At 44.0% G+C, this 16,894-nt stretch overlaps 1 long non-coding RNA gene across 1 annotated transcript in view; it reads right to left on the reverse strand.

Moving 5' to 3' along the window:
- Positions 1–5,632: 5,632 nt before the first annotated feature.
- LOC146798256 (uncharacterized) overlaps positions 5,633–16,894 on the reverse strand; it is a 134,910-nt gene continuing 123,648 nt past the window's right edge. The window contains exons 2-3 of the long non-coding RNA XR_014969136.1: positions 6,595–6,817; positions 5,633–5,913 (exon numbers count right to left, since the gene is read on the reverse strand). This is a non-coding gene — a long non-coding RNA (uncharacterized LOC146798256). The remainder of the gene's footprint in view (positions 5,914–6,594; positions 6,818–16,894) is intronic.

Consider the following 16,894-nt stretch of genomic DNA (forward strand, 5'->3'; position numbering starts at 1 on the left):
GATTGTTGATATATATATCCTACTGACAGTCACAAGTATGTAGTTATAGATAGTACTATGTTTCCCTAGGAAAAGCATTTTTTTGACATTCTTATATCTTTGGTGTCACTTGTTGAATCCTCATGAAAATTTCCTCCAAAAATACCCCAGTGGATCTTGTTATGCATGGATGGTTTCGGGGTGATCAGGCAAGCAGGGGCCAAGCAAAGTGTGTTTCCCATGGCAATTCCACAGAGTCTTTAGACATGCCTGCAGCCCGAACCACTGGACTGAATTTGCAGATCACGCTTTTACTTATTTGATGTAAATCCGTTCAGTAGTTGTTGAGAAATTAAAGGAAATCCAAATTTGTATATCTACAATCGTAGCTAATTTGTGAATAATAATGAGCTTGTGCAGAGATCTGCATTGGCTGCCAACACTTCATCCAGGAAGTTTTGGCAGCCATCTTGGGACTCTGCTTCATCCGAGTCCCCCATAAAAATGGAAAAAAAAGAAAAGGGGACATGGTAGGAATACCCTGACCCCTTAGCTCTGGTCTAGGCCACCAGGGCAAAGAAGCACTTGGAAAAAAAAATCATTAGCAGCAAAATCATGACTAGTTTGCAGCAAAAAAATGTGCAGTCTCTCATGCTTGTTTATACTAAAGCCCCCAGGTGGGCCAGGTCCTGGGAGCATGTAAATACATAAAAAAATATAAAAGAAGGGGGTGCACTGGCCCCCCACCTAGGGCTTTTTATGCCCCGGGGACCACCACCTCTGCTGGGCGTATGTAGTTATCATTGCCTGGGGAGCTTGGACCCACTGAGACCACCAACTCCCCGGGGCTTTAATGTAAACAATTGTGCAACATACCCCCCTTCCTCTCCCCAGTCCCTGGGGAACACCACCTCCCTGGGGCCAAATATTTATTAGTAATGAAGGAAGGGGCCATGCAGCCCCCCTCCTGGACTGAATACGGCCCCGGGGACCACCACCTCCCAGGTAAAAGCCTGTGCAAAAAGAATGAAGGGGGCTGTGCGGCCCACCTCCTGGAGCCATTATTGGCCCCTGGGGACCACCCCCACCCAAGGCTGGCTCTTACTGTGTCCCTGGGTACCCACCCTGGGACATAGCTGTTTGCTTTTGCTTGGCTGGAGCTGACACTTCCTGCCAAGCAAAAGCAAACACTCCGGTTCCAGCGGGTGGGTGCTGTCAAAGTACTCCCGCCGGCTGGAAGTGGAGGTTTCATCTCTTTTGGGCAGGGGAAGAAATTAAATTATTTCTCTTCCAGACAGGGTGCTGCATTTCCAGCAGATCTCTATGTGTAATAGCAGAGCCTGCACCCGCTGGAGGCAGGGAGCCAGCTGGGACCGTGCGGGCCCATAAAACACTGGGTGCCCTGGGTAGCCTCCAGGGCACCCAGGGTAGGCTTCAGGGCACCCAGGGACACCGGCCAGTCCCCGGGGATGGGGTCCCCAGGGCTGAAAATGACCTGGGAGGAGGGCTGCGCAGCTCCCCTCCCCCATTGAGTAAAGGCCAGGCTCTGGGGGATGGGGTCCCCAGGGCTGAACTTGACCCGGGAAGGAGGGTTGCATGGCCCCCCACCCCCATTCAAATGTGGCCAGGGATAGCATCCCAGGGGGCGAAATTGGCCCAGAAAAGGGGGCAGTGTGACCCTTCTTCCTCATTAAGTTAAGCCCGGGCCCTGGGGGATGGGGTAGCTGGGGGCCGCATTCGGCCCGGAAAGTAGGGCTGCGTGGCCCTCCTCCCCCATTCAATTGTGGCGGGGTTCCCGGGGTCGAAATTATAGAGGAAGAAAATAAACAAACAAAAATTGTAGGAAAATGATCGGAAAAGGCAAAACAGGGGGCAGAAAAATGAGCAGGAAAGGCAGAACAGAGGGCAGAAGAAGCAGAAAAGGCAAAACAAAGGAGAAGAGGGCAAAACAGAGAGCACACACCCACTCACTGACCTACTCATAGACTCACGCACCCACTCAAAGACCCAATGAGACATGAATGCACACACTGATAAACACACACAGACTCATGCACCCACTCACAGACCCACTCAAACCCTCACACACCCACTCCCTGACCCGTTTAGACACTCATACACCCACTCACAGACCTACTGAGACACGCATGCACTCACTCACTATCAAAGGTTAGTGGTTACAGTTGGGTAATGAAGTTAAAGAAACTTTAGAAATTCACTTAAAAACAGAGTTTACATGGACGTTATAGTTAGGAAACAACATTGAAATAACTTAGAAATTCACTGAAAAAACTAAAGATACAGAGACGTTATAGTTAGGAAATGAAATTTAAAAAACTCAGAAATTTCACTGAAAAAGCCAAAGATTACCAGGAGTTTATAGTTAGGCTCATATTTCACTCAGACAAATCCAGTGAAATTCAGCAGTTATAGTTAGCTGAGCTAACTATAGCTTACGCCCCCACAATACACTGCCTATGACCTCACATACATAACTCATGACATGGTCAGTGACATCATTGATGACATATCAAATTACATCACTGATGACTTCATCCAGTGAGTGAGTTTTTTCTAAAAGTGTATGAGTGTTAAGCACATATCATACAGTTTTTTTGGGATCGTGCACAGACCGAAGGTTGAGCAGTTTGCAATGTTGTCAGGTGCCACAGAGGTATCACTCTCAAAACCCAAAGAGTGTAAGAAATCAGAGAACACATGCGCTGACTGACAACAGTCAGCGTCCCTCTGGGCGCGCCGTAAATGCTTCGCTAGGAGCGAATAAGGAAGTTGTTCGGAAAGAGTAAAGCCAAAAGGTTTATCTTCAATTCCACATTTTAATTCATGGATGTTCAGATCAGTTCATGTGATCGAGTGATGAAAACATTGCATTCATGAAATAACATCACTGTGTTAAATCTTCACTCAGGTGTTAAACTCTATCCCAATGCATTTCGGGCCCCTCTGGCCCTTCATCAGGGGAATCTATATTACAAAGAAAACAAGTTCAAATCAGTCATTTGCGGAAAAAATGAGGAATTAACCAAAAATCACAAAAGAAGAAAGGACTACGCCTATCAACAGGTAAGTTTACGCTCAACGAAACAAATATCTCAATGTTGGCTGAATGAAACAATTCCGATCCTTAGGGGTATATTGACATTGTTTCATTCAGCCAACATTGAGATATTTGTTTCGTTGAGCGTAAACTTACCTGTTGATAGGCGTAGTCCTTTCTTCTTTTGTGATTTTTGGTTAATTCCTCATTTTTTCCGCAAATGACTGATTTGAACTTGTTTTCTTTGTAATATAGATTCCCCTGATGAAGGGCCAGAGGGGCCCGAAATGCATTGGGATAGAGTTTAACACCTGAGTGAAGATTTAACACAGTGATGTTATTTCATGAATGCAATGTTTTCATCACTCGATCACATGAACTGATCTGAACATCCATGAATTAAAATGTGGAATTGAAGATAAACCTTTTGGCTTTACTCTTTCCGAACAACTTCCTTATTCGCTCCTAGCGAAGCATTTACGGCGCGCCCAGAGGGACGCTGACTGTTGTCAGTCAGCGCATGTGTTTTCTGTTAAGCACATATACCAAGGTACTACAAAAGTTAAAATAGTATACTTTCTCTACTAATGAGTGATACTAGTTCTAACTTATATCATGTGATTGGCTTTGTGTATCTGTGTGTGAGTGGGTATCTGAGTGGCTGTATGGGTGTATAAGTAGGGGTGTGAGTAGCTGTGTGGGTGACTGAGTAGCTGTTTGAGTGACTGTATTGGTGAGTGAATGGGTGTGTCAGTGGCTGTATGGGTGAGTAAGTGGGTATGTACGTGACTATGGGTGAGTGAGAGCGTGTCTGAATGGCTGTATGAATGGGTGACTGGCTATGAAAGTGGCTGTATGGGTGGTAAGTCAGTGGTTGTTTGAATGGGTGTTTAGTTAAGTGAGTGGCTATATTGTAGAGTAAGTGTCTATGTGAATGAATGTATTGGTGAGTGAGTGCTTGTATGGATGTATGAATGAGTATGTAAGCGGGTGGGTGTGTGAGTGAGTGTTTGTATGGTTGAGTGAGTGGCTGTTTTGAGAGGCTATATGGGTGAGTAGGTGTGTGAAGGGCAGCACAGGTGAATAAGTGGTTATATGGGTGAGTGTGGCTGTGTGAGTGGCTATATGGGTAAGTAACTGGTTGCATGAGTAGATGAATGGGTGAGGGAGTGATTTTGTGAGTGGCTGTATGACGGTGTGTGCGTGACTATGGCTGAGTGAGTGGTTGTGTGAGTACTTTTATGGATCTGTGAGTTGCTGTATGGGGTTGTAGAGAAGTGTGAGTAGTCTTGTGAGTGCTTCTGTTGATGATGTCATCAGTGATGGCTCTGACCATGTCATAATATGTTAGGTCAGAAGCAGTGTATTGCGGGGGCATAAGTCATAGTTAGCTCACTATTGGTGCTGCATTTATATATCATTTATATAATATATATATATGTGTGTGTCTTAGATGTAGCTGAGATTGACACCTCATTCAATAGGAAATCTGTTTTTTATATCCTTAGTAACTATGGCCCCTTTGACCAATCTGCACCAAACTTGGAGAGCATAGGGCTTTGTGACTTCTAAACAGCGAATTTGTAGAAATCGCTAATCGGGAATCACAAAACGGTGTGTGTGTAACCACTGATTCCACAAATTCCTACGGATTCGCATTCACAATTAGGAAACTGTAAATTAGGAAACTGAGCTGTCTGGATGCAGAATGATGATGTCAGACCAGGACGTTTACAAATATAGGGTGTGGCCACAACCTAGAGGCCTAGGAAGGTGCTGGAAGAAAGTAGTGCTTCTGCATCACCACCACCAGTGCATCACACCATTCCTGGATAACACCAAGCCTACAGAAGATGGGACTAGGGATTGTGGGAGCAGAAAGAGGAAGCCACAATTCTCTAATAAGAAGCAGGAGCTCCTTATAGATGAATGTGTCTCCTATAGGGACCAACTGTTTGGGAAGGCCTCCTTCACAGTCTCAAAGAGCCAAAAAACAGGGATCTGGACCAGCATTAGGGGGAATGTTATCTCCCTAGGAGTCACCAAGAGGACCATCCCTGAGATCAGCGAAAGGTGGTGTGTCCTGAGGTCTTGCGTGAAGGAGAAGGTTGCCAGCAGGATGGCTGAGGGATGTGGTACAGGTAGAGGACTCTCAAAACACCCTTCTCTGACTCCCATGGAGACAGTCACAGAGGGGACCCTGCAACCGGAGAATTTGGTCGGAGTAGTTCACATAGACACCTCCAATCCAGCAGGCACCAGCCAGGGTAAGTCATCTTCACTTAACTTACCAATCAAAACATAATGTTAGCAAATCCATATATTATACATCACAGCACAAATAACTCCATTGAAATGCTCGCCCCACCCTGGCAATGCATCATGGTAGTTGTAGTAGACAAAAGTTGCTTGCTGTACTGTGTGCTGATGACTACACCAAACATATCTGCACTACTTAAACATGTCACAAACACATGAATCAGAGTCACAACATCATTGTGGGCAAACATTAGCCATTTACTTACACAAACTGTTTACATTCATTTTTACAGGTCACATCCGGGTGAGTCAGGAACCGTTGCAGCCGAAGGGGCTTCTTACACTTATGTGGTCACTGAGGGCCCAACACCACCAACCCCTCAACCTATTGCCACTTCTCCAACTGCCAGGAGAGCAGCCATCTCACAATCGGCAGAGTTTGTCGACAGTGATGAGGGACAGTCGCATGGCAGGGACCCCACAAAATTGGAGGGTAGGACACACATACAGCGCAGAGGATAAATGTCAGCAGTCCGTACTGATAACGTGTCAGACTACATGTCAGATAGTTCCTCTGTGTATGGTGGATTGGAGAGGTCCATCATCTCTGCCGGCGCCTGCAGACAAAACAGATATGGACTGTTAGTAGGCATCTGCTACGAATGTCTAGGTCACTGCAAAAATTGGAGAAAGGGTAGGACTGGTGGCTAACAGCAATGGAGAAGGACCACTGTGTGCAGGGACAGAGGCACAGGCAGTACCTGGCAAGGTTTGATTAATTCACCCTGTCCATCAAGTACTTGACAGTAGCCACAACAACGCTAGCAAGGCAGACTGTGAACATTCAGACTGACCTGGGGCACTGCTGTCGGGACGTTGCACGTGGGCTATTGCAAGTGACCACAGCCCTTGAGAATATCCAGACCCACACCTCTTGTATTCCCAACATTCTGCCCCACCAGAGAGCGAAAAGTGCTCTAGCCTCAGAGGTACGTCCATTCAGGAGGCATGCAGTTCTGGACGCTCACACCGACACACTTTTGAGACTGACATGGCACCCAATCCCAGAGATCGAAAGAAGTGATCCACTGTACACTCAGAAGATGAGACACTTTACTTTTGTTTGGCAGTCCTTACTTTATTGTTACTTTTTAACAATGTTACATCCACAAGGATACAGCTGATCATTGAGTGAAACACTGTTGTTTCTACCTGAATAAAAGGTGGTCTCTCAGTTATGAACTAAGAATTACCATCATGTGTGATGTCTCATTATTTGATGTTTTAATTACTCTTACCTCAGAAATAGTTGTTGGGGATCTCTTTACGACGTGCACAGCCCTCTGCTGCACGTGTACCCTCCCGCTGTACCTGTAATGGTGGTAACTCATCTTCAGAATCAGTCTCTAAGTGGATGTCTTGCAGACCCTTCTTCATTGCAATATTGTGCTGTATGGCGCATGAGACAGTGAGTCAGGTACGGTGTGAGTATCCAGGGACGTAAGGCATGTGAAATGTCACCTTAAAAGAATGAGAAGAAACACCATTAGGTCCCATTATACACACTGTCCTGGCCACTGTATTCATTGAGTATTTGATTCTCTTACCTAGTAGTAAACCATTGACAAATGCACCCTGTGATAGTTGGTTATGTATTCCACAGTGATGGAAAATGAATGAGTCGTGGGTGCTGCCTGATAATCTGGCCACAAGGTCTGTTATGATACAGGAGGCATCACACACTGCCTACACATTGAGTGACTGTGAGATTACCCTGTTCCTGTATATGTATTCAGTTGCTGAGGGGTGGCATATGGCAATATGTGTGCCATCAACTCAACCAATGACATGGGGGATCTGTGCTACCCTGCAGAACATTAATTTGGTTTGTTGCAATAATTGAGGGTTTTTGGGGAATGATATATATATACCTCATCCGATCGTCTCCTTGGCTATCCCGGCGGGGTATAAAATCTGCAGGTTGGACCGGTTGACAGGGAGAGGCGGGGGGTTGGCTGTCATTTTCAAAGAGAGGTGGGAGCTGGTTAAGTGTTCTCTCAGCACGTGGGGCGGCTGTGAAGTTTTGGATTTTAGTATCCGCTGCTCTGCCCACTTTTCTCTTGGCGGTTCTTTGATTTATCACTCGCCGGGAGTGGCTCATGCCTTCCTTCAGGCCTGTGTGGAGGCGATCTCCATGAGAGCTCTGCAGTTTTCCCACTATGTGATTTTAGGCGACCTCAATATCCATCTTGACCAAAAGAACTCAAGGGACACATGCGAGCTTCTCGATATCTGCCATTCTGCACAGCTCTCACAATGGGTCAACCAGGCTACACATCTGGGGGGCCATACTCTTGATCCTATTTTTTCTAAATTTCCTATTTCTATCAAGGCACCACTTCCGGTCTCCTGGTCCGATCATTATTTAATTGGTTTTTCATGGGTAGTGTCTTCTCCCAGTGCTAGACCTATGGTCTGTCACAAACCGGTGTTCAAGAAGGTCGACCCCATCCTCTACGCCAAGGTGCTGGAGGACAACAGGCCGTCCCTGCCTCACGACCTGGATCGGTGTCTTGTTGCCTTTTCCAATTGGCTCCAGGGCTCTCTGGAGGCAATTGCCACACCGACCTCGGCCAGACAGACAAGGGATTCGCCCTCCAAACCGTGGTTCTCGGAGGACCTGCGTCGTCTCAAGCAGGGCTGCAAGAAATTGGAGCGCTCTTGGCGCCTCAGCAATTACTGCTCGGCTGCTAAGGCTCAGCTCAGGCAGGGCCAGAAATCTTATTATAAAGCTGTCTACTCTGCAAAAAGGGCGTTCTTTGCTTCCCGGATCGATCAAGCCCAAAACAACTCCAAGGAGATTTTCTCAATTGTCCAGAGCTTTTTGTCCCCTGTAGCACAGAGTAGCATCCTACCGGTGACTGTTGATTGGTGCGAGACGCTCTCTACATTCTTCCGGGACAAGATTCTAAAGATTCAAGGCAGCTTCTCTTGCCCGGTTGTCCCTGATGGGCTCACAGCTCCTTTGGACTTAGCAGCTATCGCTCCTGTAGCGTTGCCCTCCAATTACTCCCTGTCTAATTTTTCCCCTGTGGATTTGGCCTGCACTCTGCGAATCCTTCAAGGTCTGAAGTCCGGCTCTCCGGACGACCCGTGCTCGGCAAGACTTTTAGCCTCTGTGGCATTGACGGTGAATGTGGAAGTCAACTACATCATTAACTTGTCCTTGCAGCAAGCCAGGGTCCCTAGTTGTTGGAAGCAGGCCAAAATCCTCCCTCTACTGAAGAAACCTACTCTCGACCCTTGACTCCGGGGAACTACAGGCCTATTTCTCTCCTCCCTAGCTTGGCTAAGGTTTGTGAGAAAATTGTGAATAGGCAGTTGTCGGAGTTCGTCGAGAGTGCGGGTCTTCTTCATCCAGCCCAATCTCGATTCCGCCCCTCCTTTAGCATGGAAGGTGCTCTTTTGGAAGTTTCAGAGGCAATTCGGGAGTGTCTTGATGCCGGCGGGAAGGCAGCCCGTGTGCTGCTCGACCTGTCGGCGGCCTTTGACACTGTCCCCCACTCACTGCTGCCTGAGAGACTGACGGAGATTGGGGTGTCGGGCGTGGTCTGGGCTTGGATTAAGTCCTTCTTGGATGGCCGGCTCCAGCAAGTCTGGATACCCCCGGTGGCTTTGTCTCCTCTTCGGGTGGGCACGGGGGTCCCTCAGGGGTCTTCCCTTAGCCCCCTCCTGTTTAATATCTATCTTACTCCACTGGTTGTTCTAGCGGAAGGGCTGGGGGCTAAGGTCATTGCCTATGCCGATGACACACAACTTCTGTTTACCTGGGATAAGCAGGGGTCCTCGGTGGCCCTTGTGCAGAGGTGCCTTTCCTCGGTTTTTAAGTGGCTGGCGACGGCCCAATTAAAATGTAACGAGGATAAATCCGAGGTCCTGATGTTCGGCGACTTCCCCCTTGAGTTTAGAGAGTCAATCTGGCCTCCCGAGTTCCCTTTGCCTGCTTCCAATAGTCAGACCGTGAAGAACTTGGGAGTTTACTTTGACTGTAATCTCTCTTTTTCCAGTCAGGTTAAGCGTCTGACAGGCTGCTGTTTTGGTCTCCTCAGAATTCTGAGAAGATTCCTTCCGCTTCTCCCTCAAGCGGCTAGGGAATCGGTGGTTCGGGCACTTATTCTGTCCCATCTGGACTATGCCAATGCTCTCTATGCTGGGATCCCAGCCTATGCTCTCAACAAGCTGCAAGTGACCCAGAATGTGGCTGCCCGCTTGCTGGGTGGGCTGGGTCCCAGGCAGAGCGTGCATGGCTACCGTCGCTTCTTTCATTGGCTCCCGGTCAAAGCACGTGTGGCATTCAAATCTCTTACCATAGCCCATCGCGCTCTACACGGGCAAGGCCCCAGCTATTTGCAGAAACGCTATGTGCCGGGCAGATTCCTGCGGTCCTCATCCCTTAGGCTGATGAAGATTCCTGACTTCCAGCGTCATCGGTTAGGGAGCGCTTCTCTGGCCGTTTTTGCGAGCCGCGCTTGGAATGCGCTCCCCCTTTCGCTCCGTACTGTGGAAGACATTGGTGTCTTTAAAAAAACTGCTTAAAACGCACCTCTTCTCTTAAGGCTTGGTTATAGTTTGTCTTCTCTTGGGCCGCGCCGGGACACTCCTCGGAGTATCTGTGCGCGTAATAAATGCACTTAACATAACATAACATAACATAACATATATATATATATATATATATTGGTTAACTTTGCTCACCATGATGCCCAGAAACCTACAGAACAACCTGGAAAAGCACTTTGTGAGCCCACTGCCTTTGCTATGACCCCCTAGTAACTGCCAGAAGCTAAGAGGTGTAGGCGACACAATACCTGCACATGTGCACCTCGTCTTTTTTAGAGGAGGTTCTCCGTTTACGAATTGGGAACAAAAAACCAAGAGACAAACCAGGAGAGGGGGGAGGAGAAAAAACCGTAGGAAAGGATAGCGTCTTGAAAAGGTATCAGAAAAGCCAAATGAACAAACGATAGATTTGAACAATCATGGCACTGTGATAGACATGATGGAAACTAGGGACAATAATGACCAGTTAGACTCTAATCACTATGACATGTTGCCAAACTTGGTGCAAACTTCTAACGTTGATAACTTGGTTATAAATGTATCTGACTACAACCTGAATGTACATGAAGTCAATGTATTGAATAAAGGTCTTGGATTCTGTCCAGTGTATGGGGGTTTGTTCACTGATTTACATGTTGACTTGTTTAAGTTTGTCAGACATGCGAAACTTAAATGTCACTTTTCTCTTAACAACTATGAGTGTTCTATACTTCCAATACCCGTATTATGTACTGATGTCACCGTCTCACATGTCAAGAATCTAGCTACGTTGCTTTCATTAGACACTGACAATGAATCCTCTTATAAACATGTGTTAGCAAGTATGAATATTGCCCAAGACTACACTTGTGACAGTGGCCTTCATAACAACAGTAAATATATGCTTCAGGGTGCACACCTAAATACCTTGGACTTATTTCACGAGCTAGTCACCAAGGAATTGTACAACCTAGAGGACAAGCACACTAGTAGATTTAAAAAACATACGCTAGATAATTTATCATCACTGGAGAGAGCAGTAATGCAGAATCCACGTTAGAATGGTATCCTAATATTACGAGAGGCTGACCAAGCAGGGAATGTTGTCATTATGAACAGGATTGACTATGAGAAGGAGGTAGAAAGACAACTTAATAACACCGTACATTAAACCAAGCTCGCTAAAAACCCCTGCACTGCCTCTACTATTAAAATCAATTTTCAATTAACACATTGGAAAGAGTTGGGTCTTTTATCTGATACGGAATACAGATTTTTGTCTATAAGTAACCCCAGGTATCCTTGTATCTACCTGCTCCCGAAGGTACATAAAAAAAAATGCCATTTCCACCGGGACGACCTATTATCTCGGGTATTGGTTCAATGACAGAGGCATTGGCTAAGTTTGTTGACACGTTCTTGCAGCCGCTTGTAACAAATTTGCTTTCGTATATTAGGGCTAGTACTGACCTACTCAACAAATTTTCAGATCTGGAATGGGATGACATGTGGTTTGCCACTTTGGATGTAGAATCCTTATATACATGTATCAAACGAGAATTTGGGGAAAGAGCTGTAGACTTCTATCTTTCTACAAGACATGCCAGTCTAGTTAATCACAATTTGATGCTACTAGGGATGATAGACCTGATCCTTGATAATAACTTTTTCATGTTCAACACCACATGGTTTAAACAAGAGCAGGGTACCGCCATGGGTTCTAAATTCACGCCTTCGTATGCCAACTTCTTTATGGGGTGGGTGGAGCGCACCCATGAGTGGTCAGCGTCGGCCTCAGATTGGACTAAACATATCCAATTCTGGGGCCGCTATATTGATGATATTATTATCATCTGGACTGGTACTGGCATTGAATTGAAGGAATACCACAATTTCCTCCACGACAATGCATTGAATGTCTCTTTTACTCTTGAAATGTCCCAAACGAAAATCAATTTTTAAGATCTGGAATTGTATGTTGAAGGGGGGACCATTCATAGTACATTACATAGGAAAGAAACAGCTGTCAATAGCATTATGCATTTTACCAGCTCACATCCTCCCTCCACAAAGAAAGCAATCCCCTATGGGGAACTTCTGCGCATTCGCAGAAACTGTAGTGAGGAGGTTAACTTTGCTGAACACTCTAGAAAGGCCACAGATATACTTAAGAGAAGAGGTTATCATGCACATTTACTTGACACAGCAGCCAATAAAGTTCTGACCATCAAAAGAGAGGACATGTTAAACTGCAACAAAAAGAAAAGTAATCATGAAACCCAGAGACTGTCTTACATCACTACCTACTCAACATTAAATAATGAGGTCTTCAAGTCCCTGGGTAAACATTGGGCGTTACTTAAAGGAGTACCAGGAATTGGTAATATGATCACAGAAAGACCTTCCATGACATTCAGAAGAAGCAAAACGATTAGGGTTGTTCTATGCCCCAGTTACATCTTACAGAATACACCTAAACATGATTCATGGCTGAGCAAACCGACTGGATTCTATACATGTAGTACCTGTAACATCTGCCATCTGAGAAGTAAGAAAACATTAACGTTCAGCTACAACACTAATGCTAAACACAAGATTGAACATGTTATCAATTGTCTTACCACCTTTGTTGTTTATGTCATTATCTGTGGTTGTGGTAAAATCTATGTAGGCAGTACTACTAGACAATTGAAGGTTCGAATACAAGAACATCGAAGAGCTGCCCTGAATGGGGACAACTCGTATGCCCTTGTCTCACATGAATGTAGAGTGGGCATTGACCGGGCTCGGTTTAAGTTTCATGGCATAGACACCATTACCAGTAATATTAGGGGTGGGGACAGAGCACTAATGTTGAGGCAATTGGAGGCTAGATGGATTTGTACGCTACGTTCCTCAACTCAGGGCCTTAATGTAGATAGGGAACTACACTACTTTCTTTAAATAGTGTGGCCATTATTTATCAGAACCTAATGTCTCCATCAGATGTGCAACACAAGGCAAAAGAATGTCATTATTCTTGCATAATCTATGTGTTCTTGCTTTCTGTTTTCCACTTACAGTAATGTCAACATAAAGGTTGTGGCTTTTAATACAATTTGTTTAAAATCTGTGTCACCATTTTAGAATAGGAAGAAAATAACAGATGTACCCTTTGATTTTCTCTCTGAATTTCTTCTATTGGTTGCACATCATGGCCTCTTTTCTACGGTGTCTCGCTCTAAGTGTACAATGCATTTCTTTGTGGACTGTATTATATGTGACTTGTGTCTCATTATAGTTACCTGTGCATCTTGTCAAATGTCAGATTACTGTTTTAGGGGCATTGTGTGTATATTTTCGTGTGTGTACCTTGGTGAATGTTATAAAATTGCTCAAGTGGCATTGTAACTAGACTGCCAACTATGTGGAACGCAATGTTCACTTTATCTGTGTTCTTGATTTAAAGTGTTTTCTCGTTTCCACCTTTGGAATTAACACATAAACAGTGGGTTTTAGTTGCAATCCTCTTTGAGCATTGGCTATAATTTTGATTAACCATGCTTCAAAGACGGAATTTATAGAGATCTCTCGGCTGTTTCACTCTGTCTCTCCTCTTAAACCATACCTCTGTATACCATCACTTTGGTTTTCATCTACAAATATGTTATTATTAGTTTTTTGTTCTGTTTCTGTTCTCTTATTATTTATGCATGTTGCTTTCTGCTTAATGGATTTCTTGTAGTGTGGCTTAAATTTGCTACCAGAATTGTTAACTAATTAAGGAGGTAGGTATTCACTGTACCGCTCCATGTAGTTTGTTTATTCTGCAGCCCCTTTTTTATCTTTAGGTCTAAGTTATCTAAACGCTTCGTGAGCTTTATTATTTACCATCTACTTGTTTCATTTTGAACTAGTTATTTGATTGGAAGATCGTGACCATTTAGGACGGAGGTTCTGAGACGAAAGTGAGTTTCTTTTAGACTTTCTGTTCACGGTCTAGTTGTTATCTTTCCATAGTATGACCCCTGAAGTGAGCCGCAATACTCACTTCCTGTGGGGCGGCCCAGTGCTTGGAGTCTGTTTTTGATTGGTTGACGCCTTTAAATTGGTTCAACATGCTCCGTTTACTTCCTTGTTTATCGTGCTGGCATAAGGACGCCGACTACGGATACGGCTCCTATATACTTTTTTCGGATGCGGCTAATACTGACATCAAGTAAGTTGACTACAAGCTTTCGTTGAAGCTTGTGATCTTTTTGATAGCCTTTTGATACAATTGACCTGGCTATCGTGACCATGCAGTGATAATCTATTTCTTTAACATTTAATATAGGTCGTACCGTCATATTGAGGTCGGGCTATAGATTCTAATATTAACACCAAATAATTATTCTTTTTACGATTAGCATTTTATATTTTTTGTCTACATATGAATTAGGATGATTAGACTGTCATATGTCACTGTTGCGATTGCTAATAAACAAAACTTACGATTATGGTACCTTTTCCTCGTCGGAAGTTATTCGCTACAGTGTTTCCCGACATTTACAGATACAGCGGGTTCTCTACATCGTTTGTCTTGGTTAGTACCATCTCGTTTTAGATGCAATGCAACATAGATTTTTTGTTCTGTAAACGGGGGGTTGCTATTTTCTCTTGTCAGATGGTATTGGTTACAGTGTTTCCCGAAATTTATAGATACAGCTCGTTTTTACATCGTGTGTCTTGGTTAGTACCATCTTGCTTCAGATGCAAGGTAATACAGAATCTTTGTTCTGTAAACGGGGGTTATTCTTACTCTGCATGTGGTTTAGACCTCTTGTACTCATGCCTCACATCAGGGGGTTGCAGTCTGTTCACATTTTTTGAAATATTCAATTATTATTGCTTTATTCACTTATTAAGTGTCATGATTTTTGTAGCCTTTTATCTTCTTCTTTATGTATATGATCTTCTTAGATACGTGTCTGTGCCATTGTAGCATCTTGAGTTTTATACTATTGGAGTTTTAATTGACTATGCATAAATACAGATAATTGATGGGAAATGATGACCATAGAAATTTTTGGTACTTTTGGAATCTTTTATGCTCTCTCGTAATGCTAAGGGCACATCTTTTTACTTGGAATTGTTTCTCCTTACAGATAACTCTACCAATATACATTTATTGATGATCTATGCTTTACTGTGAGCTACATCATTGTGCTTTAGGTATGTTTGAATCCTACTTAGTTTTAGTCTGTGCTCTTATTTCTACAACTGGTTACAGACACGCTTATATTAATATGGAGTTTTTCTGGCTAACACATTTTTGTAGACTTCGTGTCCAGTTGTCCTTTGACTCACTTGCCAGAAGACACGCTGTGTACTTACATGATCTTGGTAAGCTAGTTCTACTGGCTACTTTTGATTTTCTTACCCACTTTTGCTTTGGGTTTTAAGGCAGTTTTTCTCTCTTATTTTCTTTACCTTTTTTGCTTTTTTCTATTATGACGTTTGTAATTTTGGTTCATGTTCTTCAGGTATCTTTCTTTTCACGGGTGCAAAATTTTAGTTTATTAGATTTCTAGTCTCTTTGGATTTACTTTTAGTTTTTTGATGTGTTTTTTCACACAATCTTGGGCTTGACGCAATTTGGGTTTTCTTTATCTCTCTATCTTTTCTTACTTTTCCTTAGTGTAAGTTTATAGTTACTGTTATAAAATGGTATTTTCTTTGCCTTTTTCTAAAATAGTTTCATATTGTATGCCATTACAGCCCTGAAGATGCCCATGTTTGGGCGAAACGCGTTGGCTGGCGGTTTTTTATATGAAGTGCAACAAGAAAATAAAAGACTGGAAAAACACTCATATGCGAAATGCTTTATGTTGAAATATTACTGCTTATTTGATTACCTTCTCTATTATATTGCCTCTCATTCAAACAATTGTTATGTCGTGGGATTGCGTTGCATCTGAGTGTTGGGGCCTGTAGCTGAGTTTGTAACTCAGCAATTAAATTGAGTATTACCTGACTACTGAGGCTGTACCTCTCATAAATCAAACCGTCACCCTGAATATCCTCTCCTGCTTCTCCTCTTTCTCGGTCTCCCAGTCAAAATCCTCATCCTCCTTGCCAGAACATACAAAGCCCCCATTGTGAAAGAACCAGATGCATTTTCGGTTACTTTTTATAGTTTATCACCTGATACGAATCAATGGAAATAGCATTTCCTGAATGGCCATTTTGTGGCTAGTCGCATTTAGGAAATGTGTTGTACTTGCGGGTAGCAATTTACAATTTGGTAATTCCTATTTGCGATTTCCTATTTTGCAATTTCCAAAATATGATTTCGACAAGGTAGAAATCACATTTTGTACCATCGCAAATGCCTTTCGTACATTCTAAAATGTAAGTTAGCATTTCCTAACAGCCTGAAATTGTGATCCTCACCGTTAGGAAATGCAAAATGCCTTTGTACATATGGCCTCAATGTATTTGGGATCTCTTACACCTGATGCTCCATGTTTCGTAAGTGAGTGAGTAAGCAGAATATCTCTGTTTGACAGGCCAAGGAGAGAAATAAGAAAAGGAAAGGGCTTAACTCCAACACCCATGTCCTGCCCAAGACTAAAGGGGCTAATCACACACTCCACTGGCTTGCCTGAGGGCAGGAGGAAGTAATATACCTGCCCTGCAATCTTGCTTAAGGGACAGGTAAGAGGATAGCACCCATGCCCTGCAGCCATGCCCAGAGGTGAGAGTGCGCTCTACATTTGTATAGGAGAACCTTCATACTGCCCCGGTGTATCCCCCCCTCATTCTCTCGACACTGTCAAAGTGGGGGGGGGGGTGACCAAACCTTAACCCCTTAAGTGCTGGGCCTTCCCCCCCCCCCAGTGCTTAGCCCTTTTTTGGCTATTCGGGTATTTTGCACTTAGGGCTCCATAAGTTTTTTTCCACGTAAGGTATCCACTCCAAACTTTTTTTTTTTTTTTTTTTTTTTTTAAACTTTATTTATTGGATTTTGCATCAAAA

The sequence above is a fragment of the Triturus cristatus genome, chromosome 9 (assembly GCF_964204655.1).
Source record: "Triturus cristatus chromosome 9, aTriCri1.1, whole genome shotgun sequence".
Classification (NCBI taxonomy): Eukaryota; Metazoa; Chordata; class Amphibia; order Caudata; family Salamandridae; genus Triturus; species Triturus cristatus.